This window comes from Panthera tigris, chromosome B3 (genome assembly GCF_018350195.1).
Source record: "Panthera tigris isolate Pti1 chromosome B3, P.tigris_Pti1_mat1.1, whole genome shotgun sequence".
In the NCBI taxonomy this organism is placed as follows: domain Eukaryota; kingdom Metazoa; phylum Chordata; class Mammalia; order Carnivora; family Felidae; genus Panthera; species Panthera tigris.
The window spans coordinates 101180789-101193261 of NC_056665.1; positions in this window are offsets into that span (position 1 = coordinate 101180789).

Here is a 12473-nt window from a genome sequence, read left to right on the forward strand (position 1 = left end):
AGCCCACATACACATATAAAACAACCATTTCTGTAAATAGACTATACAAATCACTTTCTGTCATCACAGAATTCTTGGGATGGTCCCAATTTATACCTATTGCTATGGTACAATTAATGGCTCTCCCTTTCTCTTTAAAAAAAAATGTCCCAGTGTGGAGGATAATTTATATGGTCATCCCATATACATTTTACAGAGAACAAATGTGCAACTTCAGTAGACACTGAAGAGTATTGATTTTCAAAATGGCAAGGCCCAAATGTTTTAAGAAGGGTTGCTGCTATTGAAATACACTGCTGGAAAACTTCCCAGTGTTAAATGGCCTTCGCTAAAGACACAGTAAGACACACATCCCTTTGTGTTCTGTTGGGCTCAGGTTTTTAAATGTAGTGAAATTCTGGCTAGCTTCAATCCATTTGCTAGATGATTTTGGTTTTCCGCACCCCATTCCCCCACCTGATATTATATCTTTGTCTCATTGCTTATCAGAAGTCTCCCTTTCCACATTCATTTTTAAAAATGAGAAGAAACAAATTAGAATTCACATTTTTTGGCTTAAAATTATAATGTCTTCTACATTTCCCAAAGGAAATCCCGCCAAGGCAATAGCCTAGACCAGTAGCTGTTTGCCAAAAGGTAAGAGGTAAGATTTTAGTGGTAATTCCAATTCAAGCCTTTGAGCTTGGGTCTTTTTCTCACCCATTTGAGATATGAGGAGAATACCTGCTCTCAAGTTGCTGAAAAACCAGGGGAGATGCCGTGACTCACACAACTGATGAACAATTGTATTTTGCTCTCCTTAGAAGTCCTAGTATTGCCTCGACATACAGACCTGGTCCTTGCTCTCAGGAAGCTTACATTCTCATTCTGAAGGACAGGTACAAGATAGTACATAATTAAATGCTAAAAGCATACATTCAGAATTCAGTGTGTGCCAGCCTAAGGAGAAAGTGGTATTGGTTGGAGTAGTAAGCAATCAAGTCAGTGTTCATACTTTTTCCTAAGGGACACCTAGACATCTCAAGAAAATCATCAAAGGTTATACAGCCACATTCTCAAGGTCTCCGTGGATTCCTAATCAATGTTCAGCTGAACTTTTCTGAGTTTTGCACATGACTCCTCAGTGCACTTCATAGAAGTTCTCTCTCTCTCTCTCTCTCTCTCTCTCTCTTTTTACTTTTTCTTTTCTTTTTTTGGATGAATCCAATTCAGTCGTCTGAGCAAGCAAGGATGGCAAAATGCATATGAGATTCTGTGAGCCCTTTTTGCAAAGATCTGTCTTCCCCTATCACTGTAACAAGCATAACCAGACCACAGTCCTTTCTGCAGTCTACATATATAAAGATTATGTCTAAAAGACATAAGTAAACACATCCCAACCCATATCCCAGTAGAAAACAGACAGGAAGAGACATAGAACCTCAGATTCTTTGAAGCAAGAATTTAGCTATTCTGCAGTAATAGATCTCTCTTGCAATCATCAATCATCCAGCATTACTGAGTACCTACCAGATTCTCAAGTCAGGCACTATGATAATCTCTGCCCCACAGGAATACCTGAACTGGGGTAGTATTTCAATAGAGCTCATAGCCAGATACCAGACTGGGCTCCTTACACAGACTAATCCTTAAATTATCTTCCCAGTTAGCCCCATTTTACAGATGAGGAAACAAATGCTCAGAGAAAATACTATGCCCAAGGTTGCAGAGTGGTAAAGTAGGATTCAACCAGGGTTTGGGGGTTTCAAAGCCTCTGCTCTTTTTACCAACCATCCCGAGTTTCCTTTGTTCTCATTTTAATTGAGAGCCCTGTTAGTTGGCACTGCTAAAGAGAGGGATCTGATAACTGGATGTTTTTTCCACCAGATCCTCCCAGAAGAAGATGTCCTAACTTCAGTGCAACAAAAACCTGAGCGATAACATCAGATTTTGCCAGAATGAAGTTACATCCTGGCTGTCATACAGAAATCCAGGCCTCCGACAGTGAGCACACTATTATGTCACATTCTTTCAACAGCTCCAGGGGAACAGAGGAAAACAATGACGTGGGTAATTTAAAATAATAGAGGATTTAAAAAAAAAAAAGCTTTGTATCTGTCTTTTGAATTAATTATATAATTATTTGAGTTCCTCTCCACGTTTTTCAAATGTTAAATTACAATTATTCTGTAGTTACTAGAACAATGTTAGCTGAGTATTAAAGCAAGTCAGCCAAGAAAACACTGGACAGCTGAGAAATAACTCGGGCCCAGCTTCCATGATGCCAAAACACTGGTGGCATCAAGTAGGTCACTAACTTGTCTGGCCCTCAGCTTCCTCAAGAAGAAAATAAAGGGGTTGAACTAGAAGATTTATTTATTCAGTAAATATTGATTATCAATACACGGTCCTGGCTCTCAGGTTGTTTACAGTCTAGTGGAAGAGACAGATAAGAGGTCAAACAATTTCAATACAATGTGACAACTGCTATAAAAAGGTAGAGAGGGGGGTGCCTGGGTGGCTCAGTTGGTTGAGCATCTGACTCTTGACTTCGGCTCAGGTCACGATCCCACAGTTCATGAGTTCAAGCCCAGTGTCGGGCTCTGCACTGACAGTGTGGAGCCTGCTTGGGATTCTCTCTCTCCCTCTCTCTCTCTCTCTCTGCCCCTCCCCGGCTCTCTCTCTCAAAATAAATAAATAAACTTAAAAAAAAGGTAAATAGAGGATGTTGTGGAAGCGCATAATTCATTTGCAGGGTACAGGAGAGGGGTACACTGTAGAGTGAGTGACATGGAAAGCAGAGGCATAAAAAACCAAAGGCAAAGTGTGCATATGCAGAGGGTGGAGCCCGAGCAGTGACCTAGGCAGATAGAACAGTGAAGGCAAAGGCCTGGCAGGGGCTTTCACGGTTCCTTATGAACCATACAACTTGCTTCATATGTCTGCTTTGTGAAAAAGGCATCTGGGAGTGGACGTAGAGGAGACGGACAGGAAGGGGGGGTACCCATCATCAGAAGTCCAAACCAAAAGGAGTTTGCACTTTATTCATTTCTTCAGAAGTTATTTATTGATCTTACTCTGGGACAGGCATTTTTCTAAGTTCTGGGTTTACCAGAATAGTAAACAAGAGTAATAGGTTCCTATTTTTACTGAACAAAATAAGAATCCATTCAAGGGTTAAAGCAGGGAAATGTCATGGTCAGAGTTTTAGAAACAGCACAATGGTTGCAGGGTAGGAATGGCTTGGAGAAGGATAAGACTCTTTCAGCTGTAAAATTCTGACTCCATGATTTAAAACTCAGGATATAATAAATCATAAAACTTCCATGTTAATATTTATATTATGCATTATATATATTTTGTCATTATATGTCATAAATATATATGTCACATATATTTATATCATATATAAATACATACATAAATATATAATTAGATAGCTATAAAAATATATAATTATGTTATTGGATATATATAAAAATATTTAATTAGCTATATATCTGTTATCTAAATATATATATCTAAATATCTGTTATCTAGATATACATCTAAATATGTATCTGTAATATACATATACAATATATAAAATTTTTTATATATAAAATATATAAATATTTTTATAAATATTTATATATATATAATACATAAAATATATAATATACATATACAATATATAAAAATTTATCTATTTTTATTTATATTATTTAGATATATTTAGATAACAGATTTCTTTGCAAGTGTTCAATAAATTGAGTGGGTTCTTTCCCCTGTTGTATGTTCAGATATGGGAACATTTTATTTGGTGGGGAAGGAAAAAGAGCCCACATATTGTACAGTGAGGACACACTAGAGACAATGGGGAGGAGTAGGTGTTAATAATGCCCACTTTACAAATGAGGAATACAAATGAGTCTCAAATTTCATTCACTCTAAATGTCATTGGGTGAGAACAGGGTAAAGCCAAGGTTCAAATCTGATTTTCTGGTTTGTTTGTTGTACATCAAAGCCCATACTGTTTTATGTACCAAAGCATAATTATAACATAATCACCATTCTCCCTGAGCTCTTAGAAGACTAGTAAAAAATAACTCATGGGTATCAGCTGGTTGGCTGATTTTTCACGTAAGTATGTCCTACTTTCAATAAACTGCCAAACTTCAGATGTTCAGATACCATGTGCATCTCAAAACTCTTTAGTGAGTTTATAGAAAACAGAACTCACATCTAGTCTCTCAAGTCCGTCAACTATTGGAAGTGGGAGTTTGAGGTAAGGAGAAAGTAGCATTTTCCTTGGAGTGGACACGCACAGGTAAGGAAGAGGGAATCAAGCCTTGAAAAATATTTAGTTCTTCCTAGAAAGTTGTTTTCCAGTACAAGAAATACTGCTTTCAAATACAAGAATTCCCTGAGCTTCCTGAAAATAAACCAAAAATAAATAATAAAAACCACCTCAGGCCTCAGAGTCCACTCCTGCTCTGCTCACTTAGCATTTCCTCTTCTGCTGGTGCATTGGCTTCCATCCCCTCCCCACAGAAACCCGGCTCTCACTCACCAAGGCTGGGGGGTAGGTTTACAAGGCCTCCAGGAGCCCGGTAGCCTCCACATACATCCTGGTCCCCACCCACCACCCCCAGATCTTCCGGAGTGCCCTGCTTCCTGTCCTGGAGCTAAGCCCCTTACAAGACTCACAGGAGGTGGGATGCTTTCTTTTCAGGCCCTGAAGGTCTCTGTTTCCTTGCAAGTAAGACACCTACTGTAATTTATAAGTTAGCTATAACCATTGAGTACCGGAAAGACTGAGCATCTTTTTTGTTTATTTGGTTTGTTCTTATGTAAAGTATAGTATTCAATCACATCTGCTCACACCCAAATGTAGCAGATTTTGTCAGTTGCTTATCCAGAATTTCTAACCCCAGATTTTCTTTGGGCAATCCACACAGTACACACAGCCTTGTGCTTTCTTAAACTAGTCATGCTAATCCCATTCCCCTTGCTAGGAAGTGGTTTTAGCAGTGAGCATTTGCTGCAGCAAATCTGGCCAATGAGATGAGAGAAGGCTGCTGACAGGAGAGGAAGGTGTCTGAGACAGGCTACCTTGCTAGAGAAAGAAAGAAAAAAAAGAGAGAAGGAAAGGAGGAAAAAAGAAGGATGGAAGGAAGGGAGGAAGGGAGGGAGGAAGGAAGGGAAGAAGGAAGGGAGGGAAGAAGGAGAAAAAAGAGGCACCTAAGAGGAAGCAGCCTCTTCTTCCTCCAGGTCTGGCAACTGTAACTATCTCGCAACCATGAAGGGAAACCATCTGAAAACAGCTGACATGCACAAGATAGCAGAGCAAGAAGATGGAAAGAATCTGGGTCTTTGAATTTACCAACCCTGGAGCTCCCTGGCTACTGGACTTCTACTTATGGGAAGTAAGAACTTTGTCTCATCTTTAAGTCATTTTGAGTCAGGCTTTCCGTGTGCTCGAAAATGACCTGATCCACTGCAGAACTGATGAGTGGACAACAAGCTTATTAGTGTGAGATCAAGAAGCCAGCCAGGCATGGGAAGATCTAACAAGAAAGGAAGCTTTTGCTATCAAAGCAGTAGAAATTCTGGGTAAAATATAATATCTGTCAGTTAAATTTGTCTTCTGGTCGAGACATCTGTTGGGTTTAAGGATCCTGAATAAGTATTCAAAGAACCATTCATTTAAAAAAAAAAAATTCCATAAGCAGCATCCTCCCTCCCTTCAGGACCCACTTCAACAGAGTGCACCATAGAGGGAGATTCTTCCCTGGTTTAAAACCAAACATTTGACAGGTTGGGAAACTCCCTGGCTTCACTGCTCTGCTTCACTGAGAGACGCTAGTGCTCAGCAGATATCCCCCAGAGAGGTGCTGAGGGAGAGAGCATCGGGGGTGTCCGTGGAGCCTGCAGAGGCTGGAGAGGTGGGAGAAGTCCCCCGCCCCACCCCGTAGCAGACATGATGTCCAGCAGGGCAGCACAGAACTTGTCAGAGGATGGTGATGACCAGTGGCTCATGGCACTGCCTAACAGGATGAGCAGAGTTTGATTGTGAGCACATACGAGATCTGCTTTGGGCACTCCCAGAGATACCTAGGAGAATATTGCTGGGAACTGGGAACCCAGGCCCTTGCACCATTAGGTGGGAGCAAAGGCAAGGGAAGTTTGAGCGATTGCTGTTTCTGTCACTTCATCCATACCCACAGGTGGCTAGGAAGAAAGCGAGAGAGGAGAGAAAAAGCCTTTGTGGCCCATTAGGAAGGGAGCCAGCATAATATTTTCATGGAAGTTCTAGCAAAATAATACCTCAGAAGTTTAGATAGAGTCTGAAACTTCCCATTGAGTAGTTTTTCTTTGATTCTATCCAAGCAGGATCATACCCAAGGAGATAGAAAAGGGCAACATATTGAGAGGAGAAGAATCTGCTAACAAAATCAACCTTCAGATAATTCTGGTAACAGAAATCATTGCCTGAAACTTCACTTCACATTTTTAATCAGAGAAACCAAAAAAGGAAGCACCACTGAGATTTAGTCATAGAGGTTTTTAAGTTATATATATTTGGGACAAGTGACCTGGGACTATAACACTAGAAGAATTAAGCCTCCCAAAATTTACTTTGAATTTGTACTGAAACAATATCATGAGTAATTAAGTTCCCAAATCTGCTTTCCTTATTGGCTCTAACCCACATCATCTAGAGTGTGTGTGTGTGTGTGTGTGTGTGTGTGTGTGTGTGTGTGAGCGTGTGTCTTCAAAGACCCAATATCATGATGAACAGCATGCCATCTCTCTCACTTGGCCTTGATAGACCCTACCAAAAGAAAAACTGGGAGGTCAAAGCTCATCTTTGCCTAAACCTAGAACAGAAAGGCCTGATTTCTACAATCAAGAATCTAGTGAAAAAAGCAAAATAGCAACATGATGCCATCAAAATGGTCTCAGATGACAAAAAAAAAAAAAAAATAGTGACGCAATTATCAAAACCTTGTATCTTAATCTTTTTACCTTCCTAAATTTCATAAAATAAAATCACACTTCAGGGAAAGGTTGAGATAAGTGGGAAATAATATATTTATTTCAAAAATGTCCATTCCAGGGTCACTTGGGTGGCTCAGTTGGTTAAGCATCTGACTCTTGATGTCAGCTCAGGTCATGATCTCTCAGTTCATGAGATCAAGACCCACGATGGGCTCAGGGCTGGCAGCATAGAGTCTGCTTAGGATTCTCTCTGCCCCTCTCTCTCTGCCCCTCCCTGGTGCACACGTGTGCTCTCTCTCTCTCTCTTTCAAAAAATAAATAAATAAACTTAAAAAAAATGTCCATTCTGAAAAAATGGAGCAGGGAGGCAGGCACTAATTATGGCATGGTCTAAAGCAAGGTTAACTTGTTAATTAACTTAAAGAACTTGTAATTTTTTAAGTACCTACAATGATTCCAAAAGGAAGGTTCTAGCCCCTGGTGTTGGCTTGTAGGGAGTGAGACTTGTATCAGGGTCAGGTTCCACAGGCTCAGTCAGGACCAGGCTAGACCATTAGAGTCCCGGAGGCAAGAGGCAGAGTCTGGGTAAAAATACATAACAATGTTTGAGAGATCATGTGGGGATCAAACCAAAAATGTGGAATACAACACAAGACCACAGGGCTGGCTCCAGGCCAGGAAGAAGAAAAAAATTCAGGAGAGTGAAGGAAGAGAAGGGGGAAAGTAGGGTTCAAGGTAGTCGAGTTCAGAAAGTTTATTGTGTAAAGATCAGGTGCCCAAAAGATTCTCCTAGCAGGTCTGGTCACATGCATGTGAATGGCAGCCTGGCTTAAAGGAACAGATAAAGTTAAAATGGAATGACTCAAGGGAAAATAAATGCCAGGATAACTCTGGCCTTTCCGTCTCCACTCTCAACCATCTTGACTCTCCATCTCACTTCTCATCCATAAAATATATAGCCAACAAATAACTCCTGAATATAGACAGGCATCTCATAAACAAATAAATTTTTAAAAATGCAATTTTAAGCAGAGTTTCAAATAAGTTGCAGGGGGAGGTACAAAAGAAGAAAAATCACTTTGAGTGAAGACTAGAACAGAAGAAAATACAATAAAATTTTTGAGCCCCTGTATGTGCCAGGCACAGATTCTCACCACAGTCCAGAAATAGTATTAGCCCTTGTCATTGTATGAGGAAGCTGAGACTCAAAATGTCCATCCCTAGATAGTCCAGGGGAGACAGATGCAAGGCCAAATATGACTCCAAAGCTTCCTCTTGAGAGAACCAGGGAAGATTCATGCCAAGGAAATGGCATGTGGTCTGAAGCTTGTAAGAGGGCTAGGAGAAGCTAAACGGACATGGCCAGAGCTGAGCATTCCAGGAGAAGAAGCAAAGTGAGCAAATGAGGAAAGGTAGGAAAGGCAAATACTGTCAGAAAATGCAGAGTAGAGTGAGCTGAAACAGCATGCAACAGGAAGAGCCACACAAGAGAGCAGTGTAAGGATAAGTCGCCATCAGAGCCTGCAAATTTTTTCCCCACAAATCCATGTGTCACCCTTGTGCTACCTTTGTGTTCTACGGACACGTCGAAGGGTCCTCTCAAGCAAATCCTTGCAGGTCAAATTAAAGGTCATACCAACTTTTCCGGACTCCTTCACTTGCCCCCAATCCCACACTGGGGCTCTCCTGGAGTCAGGGGAAGACTGGAAACAAAGGCTCAATCAACCTGGCAAACATCCAAGGGAGATCTCATTCTTGGGCTTTTACGGCGTGTTTTGTTTTCAAAGAATATTTCAGCTTCTGGAATATCACACTTATTTAAAATTCTATGATCTATAGTGATGAAACTCCTCAGTTCATCCCTGGGGCTCCCAGGCTGTCACATAAACTAGTGTTTTACTTCTAGCATATACCTTAGAGAGTCTGGAGACTACTGGAGCTTTTACATGTGTCCCTGAGAGGGTCACAGTGTTGCCATCCCTCTGCAGGCTTCCTCTGCAGCCTGTGCCTCTGACCTCTGTGCTCATCTGTTTCCCATGATTCCTACTGGGCCCCAGGGCGGAGCAGTATAACATAGTACAGCATAATTCACTTTTATAGAACATCCTTCATGCAAGCTATCACAGGGAGCTAATCAAATGCTGACGAGAAAGGGTCTGCAGCGGGATAAGATTTAAAGGGAGGAACTGATTTAGTGGCTCTGGGGGCAAAAAAGAAATTTCAGATAGATGGGTTAGGAGAAAGGAAAGAACAACCCCCGCTGTGGTAAAATGTGGGTGGAAAGAAGTGGCTAAGTCTCAGAAAAAGAACACGGAGGGGTAGAGAAGCAGCTGGCATCCCGAGAAATTACCAATACTTTCACAAGTAGAGGTGATTTGGATGTCATTCAGGAAAGTAAACGAATCATTAGAAAGTCTTTAGGTCCAAGGAACAGAAACCCCAGTCCAAAATTATTTGAACAGGAAGTGTTATTATGTCACATAATAAGATGTCCTAAGACAGAGTGGTCAGGTAAATTCAGTGATCTAATAATGTCATCAAAGTCCTGGACTCTTGTCTTCTTTCTACTCTGAAGCCCACGGTGTCCTCACACTGGTATTCCCAGTGTGAATACTGTGACTGGTATTCCCCAGGTCACAGGAAGGCTGACACAGTTCCAAGTGTCACACCTAGCTATGGCAACATGTAGGCACAACAATAGGAGACAACAGAAGAAGGAGAGGCTGTTTCCCAGGCGGTCCCCTTTTAAGAGTGAGGAAATTCATCATCCCAGAAGCCCCAGCAGACTTAGCCCTGAGGTCCCTTTGGCCAGCATTGGAGTCTAATCCCTTTCTAAACCAATCTCTAGCCAGAAGAATAGGATCACCATGATTGGTTTAGACTAATCAAGATTCTCTTCTAAGTCCCTTAAGAGAAAGGTGGACCCCCAAATCAAGGCTTTGCCCATAAGGAAAAGGGAACATGGCAACTGAGATATCAACCCACCATATCTCATACAAAAGTAATGCAAAATAGGCATTGTGCCTGTTGACCCCTGGAGGAAAAGCATACATCCAATACCTAATTACCTACAAAATTCAGATTAATTGTTTAGAATTAGGAAGATCACGGTGGGGGAAAAACTCCTATATTGAGAAAGAAAATAAGAATTTCTAAGTACAAGGGCATATCAGGAAGAGGCGGGGGTAGGGGGTTGGAGAGCTGAATTTTGGCCTCCTTCTAGAGTGAAATCAAACATATTTAAAGATGGAAGGAAAGTATGTTTAGGATGAAGGATTTCTGCTCTTGGCAGATGAGGCATGGAAAGGGAAAATTTTAATTCTGAATTAAAGAATGTAATGGTAGAGTCAGAGCCTTTGAGAGCAAGAATCTCCTGTTTCTGGAGGGGAAAGGGAGATATGCAAGAATGCAGAGCCAAATATCAATCCAGGGACATGGATATGAGAACTTCTACAAAGTCCAAAGCAAGGACTTGAATGAAACCCACAGGAACAGGAGGAAGACACATTTTTGTTGAGTGTGGAACCAACCTGTGAACTTTACGGGTTCTGAGCTTTTTGCTAATGCTGAAACTTCGGGGGTTTGAGTTCATTTACTCTGTGCAAAATTCACCTTCCAAGTACCAAGAAAAAAAAAATTGGCTCCAAAGATTACTGAACACCAAACTAGCTCTTAAGGAACCACACAGGGATGAGTTAAGTGTAAATGAATCACAAACACACAGATTGAATTTCTCCTAAACTGCACCAGAGTTTAAAGGCCAAGGGAAAAAGCACTTGAGGCAAAAGACATTTTGGCTTTTGCAGAACCTAAAACATTTTTAATGAGTTTGAATTCATTCAATTAACTTAGGGTTCAGCCGAGTTCTTTCTTCCAAATCTGGTGTTCAGCCTAGCGATATATATACAGCTGCCATTCTAGAGCTGCTCCACCTTAGAAAGGAAATTGCTTTTGTTTTTTTAATATTAACTTCTTGATCCAATTTGATCAAAGGTAACTGAGACAAATATCATGAGAGTGTAAAAATTATTTTTCTAATGGTTTGTAATATAAATGGTGGAACTCAAAGCTCCATACTCAAGTTGGGGCACAAGATTAACAACCCTAAGAAATAGGAAAGGGGAAAATAAAGAAGCCTCTTCTAAAACCTTTATATTTCAAATACTGGTGAGTCTATAGCAGGAATTCTTCTGTCATTCAACTTGTGGGAAGTTATTATTGAGTGTGTGCTAGGTAGCAGGTACCACCAGCATAAATGATAAGGATGTAAAATTATATCTTTTTTTTTCATTTATTTTAGAAAGAGAGAGAGCATGAGTGGGGGAGACAGGCAGAAGGAGAGAGAGAGAGAGAGAGAGAGAGAGAGAGAGAGAGAGAGAGAGAGAGAGAGAATCGCAAGCGGGCTCCATGCTCAGCTCAGAACCCAACCCAACTCAATCCCATGACCCTGGGATCATGACCTGAGCCAACATCAAGAGTTGGACGCTCAACCAACTGAACCATCCAGTGCCCCTCTGTTTCTTTATCAGTTTACTTCTTGTTTTTGATGAACATTGTTTAGTAATTGTTGCAATGTATTCATGCCACTCAAGTCTCTTTCATACCTTCCTTTCCTCCTCCTTGGAGTAGGTGAACATCCCCTATAGGTCTGTTTTATTTTATCCTCTCAGCCACCCCCACCGCAGACTCTTTTCCTCAGATATACACACATCCTTCCTCATAACAGATGCTGAAGCACTGAAAAGTTGAAATATCAGTCATCCCTCTTTCTTTTCCACTAGATGCCTCTCTCTTTTGCCTGGCCTACCTCAGCTAAAGCTTCTTTTGCTCTCTGTCTGATCTGCTCAAAATAGTACATAAATAACCTTGGTTAAGGACTCCTCAACGGTGTGGCTTAATCTAGATGAAGAATCTAGAAGAGTTGAATGAAATTAGAGACTACACAGCATTCAGGCAACTGTCCATTCATATGATTTCGTGAAACCGAAATGGAGGTATATGTTTTGCATTTGAAGTTATACTTCCTTGGTATATGCAAGGCAAATAATCCATGCTAAACTATAGCTTTGTGATGACGCTCCCAATGAAATTCAAGTAAGAGTTATAACTTAGAGGTGTTTGTGTGTATATATATAAATACATATATATATACAAATATATATATACATATATATATATACAAATATACAAATATATATATTTGTATATATATATACACCTTATTGAGTTTGGACACATATGATATCGTAGACACTATATGCTTTCATCTCACAAGGACCAGTGCGATAGGTATTCTTACTAACTCCATTTTACACAAGAGGAGTCTGAATTTCAGAGAAGTTAAGTAACTAGACCCAGGTTATACTTCTAGGAAGTGGCAGACACAGAATCTGAAGAGGTCTGTGGGAGCCCAGGTCTGATCTGTTAACTCCCACTTCTTACTGGCTGGGGTGAAGCCGTGAAGGATCACGGCAGGTCTTTGGCTAGCGTAAGAATGCAAAAGCTAAAAT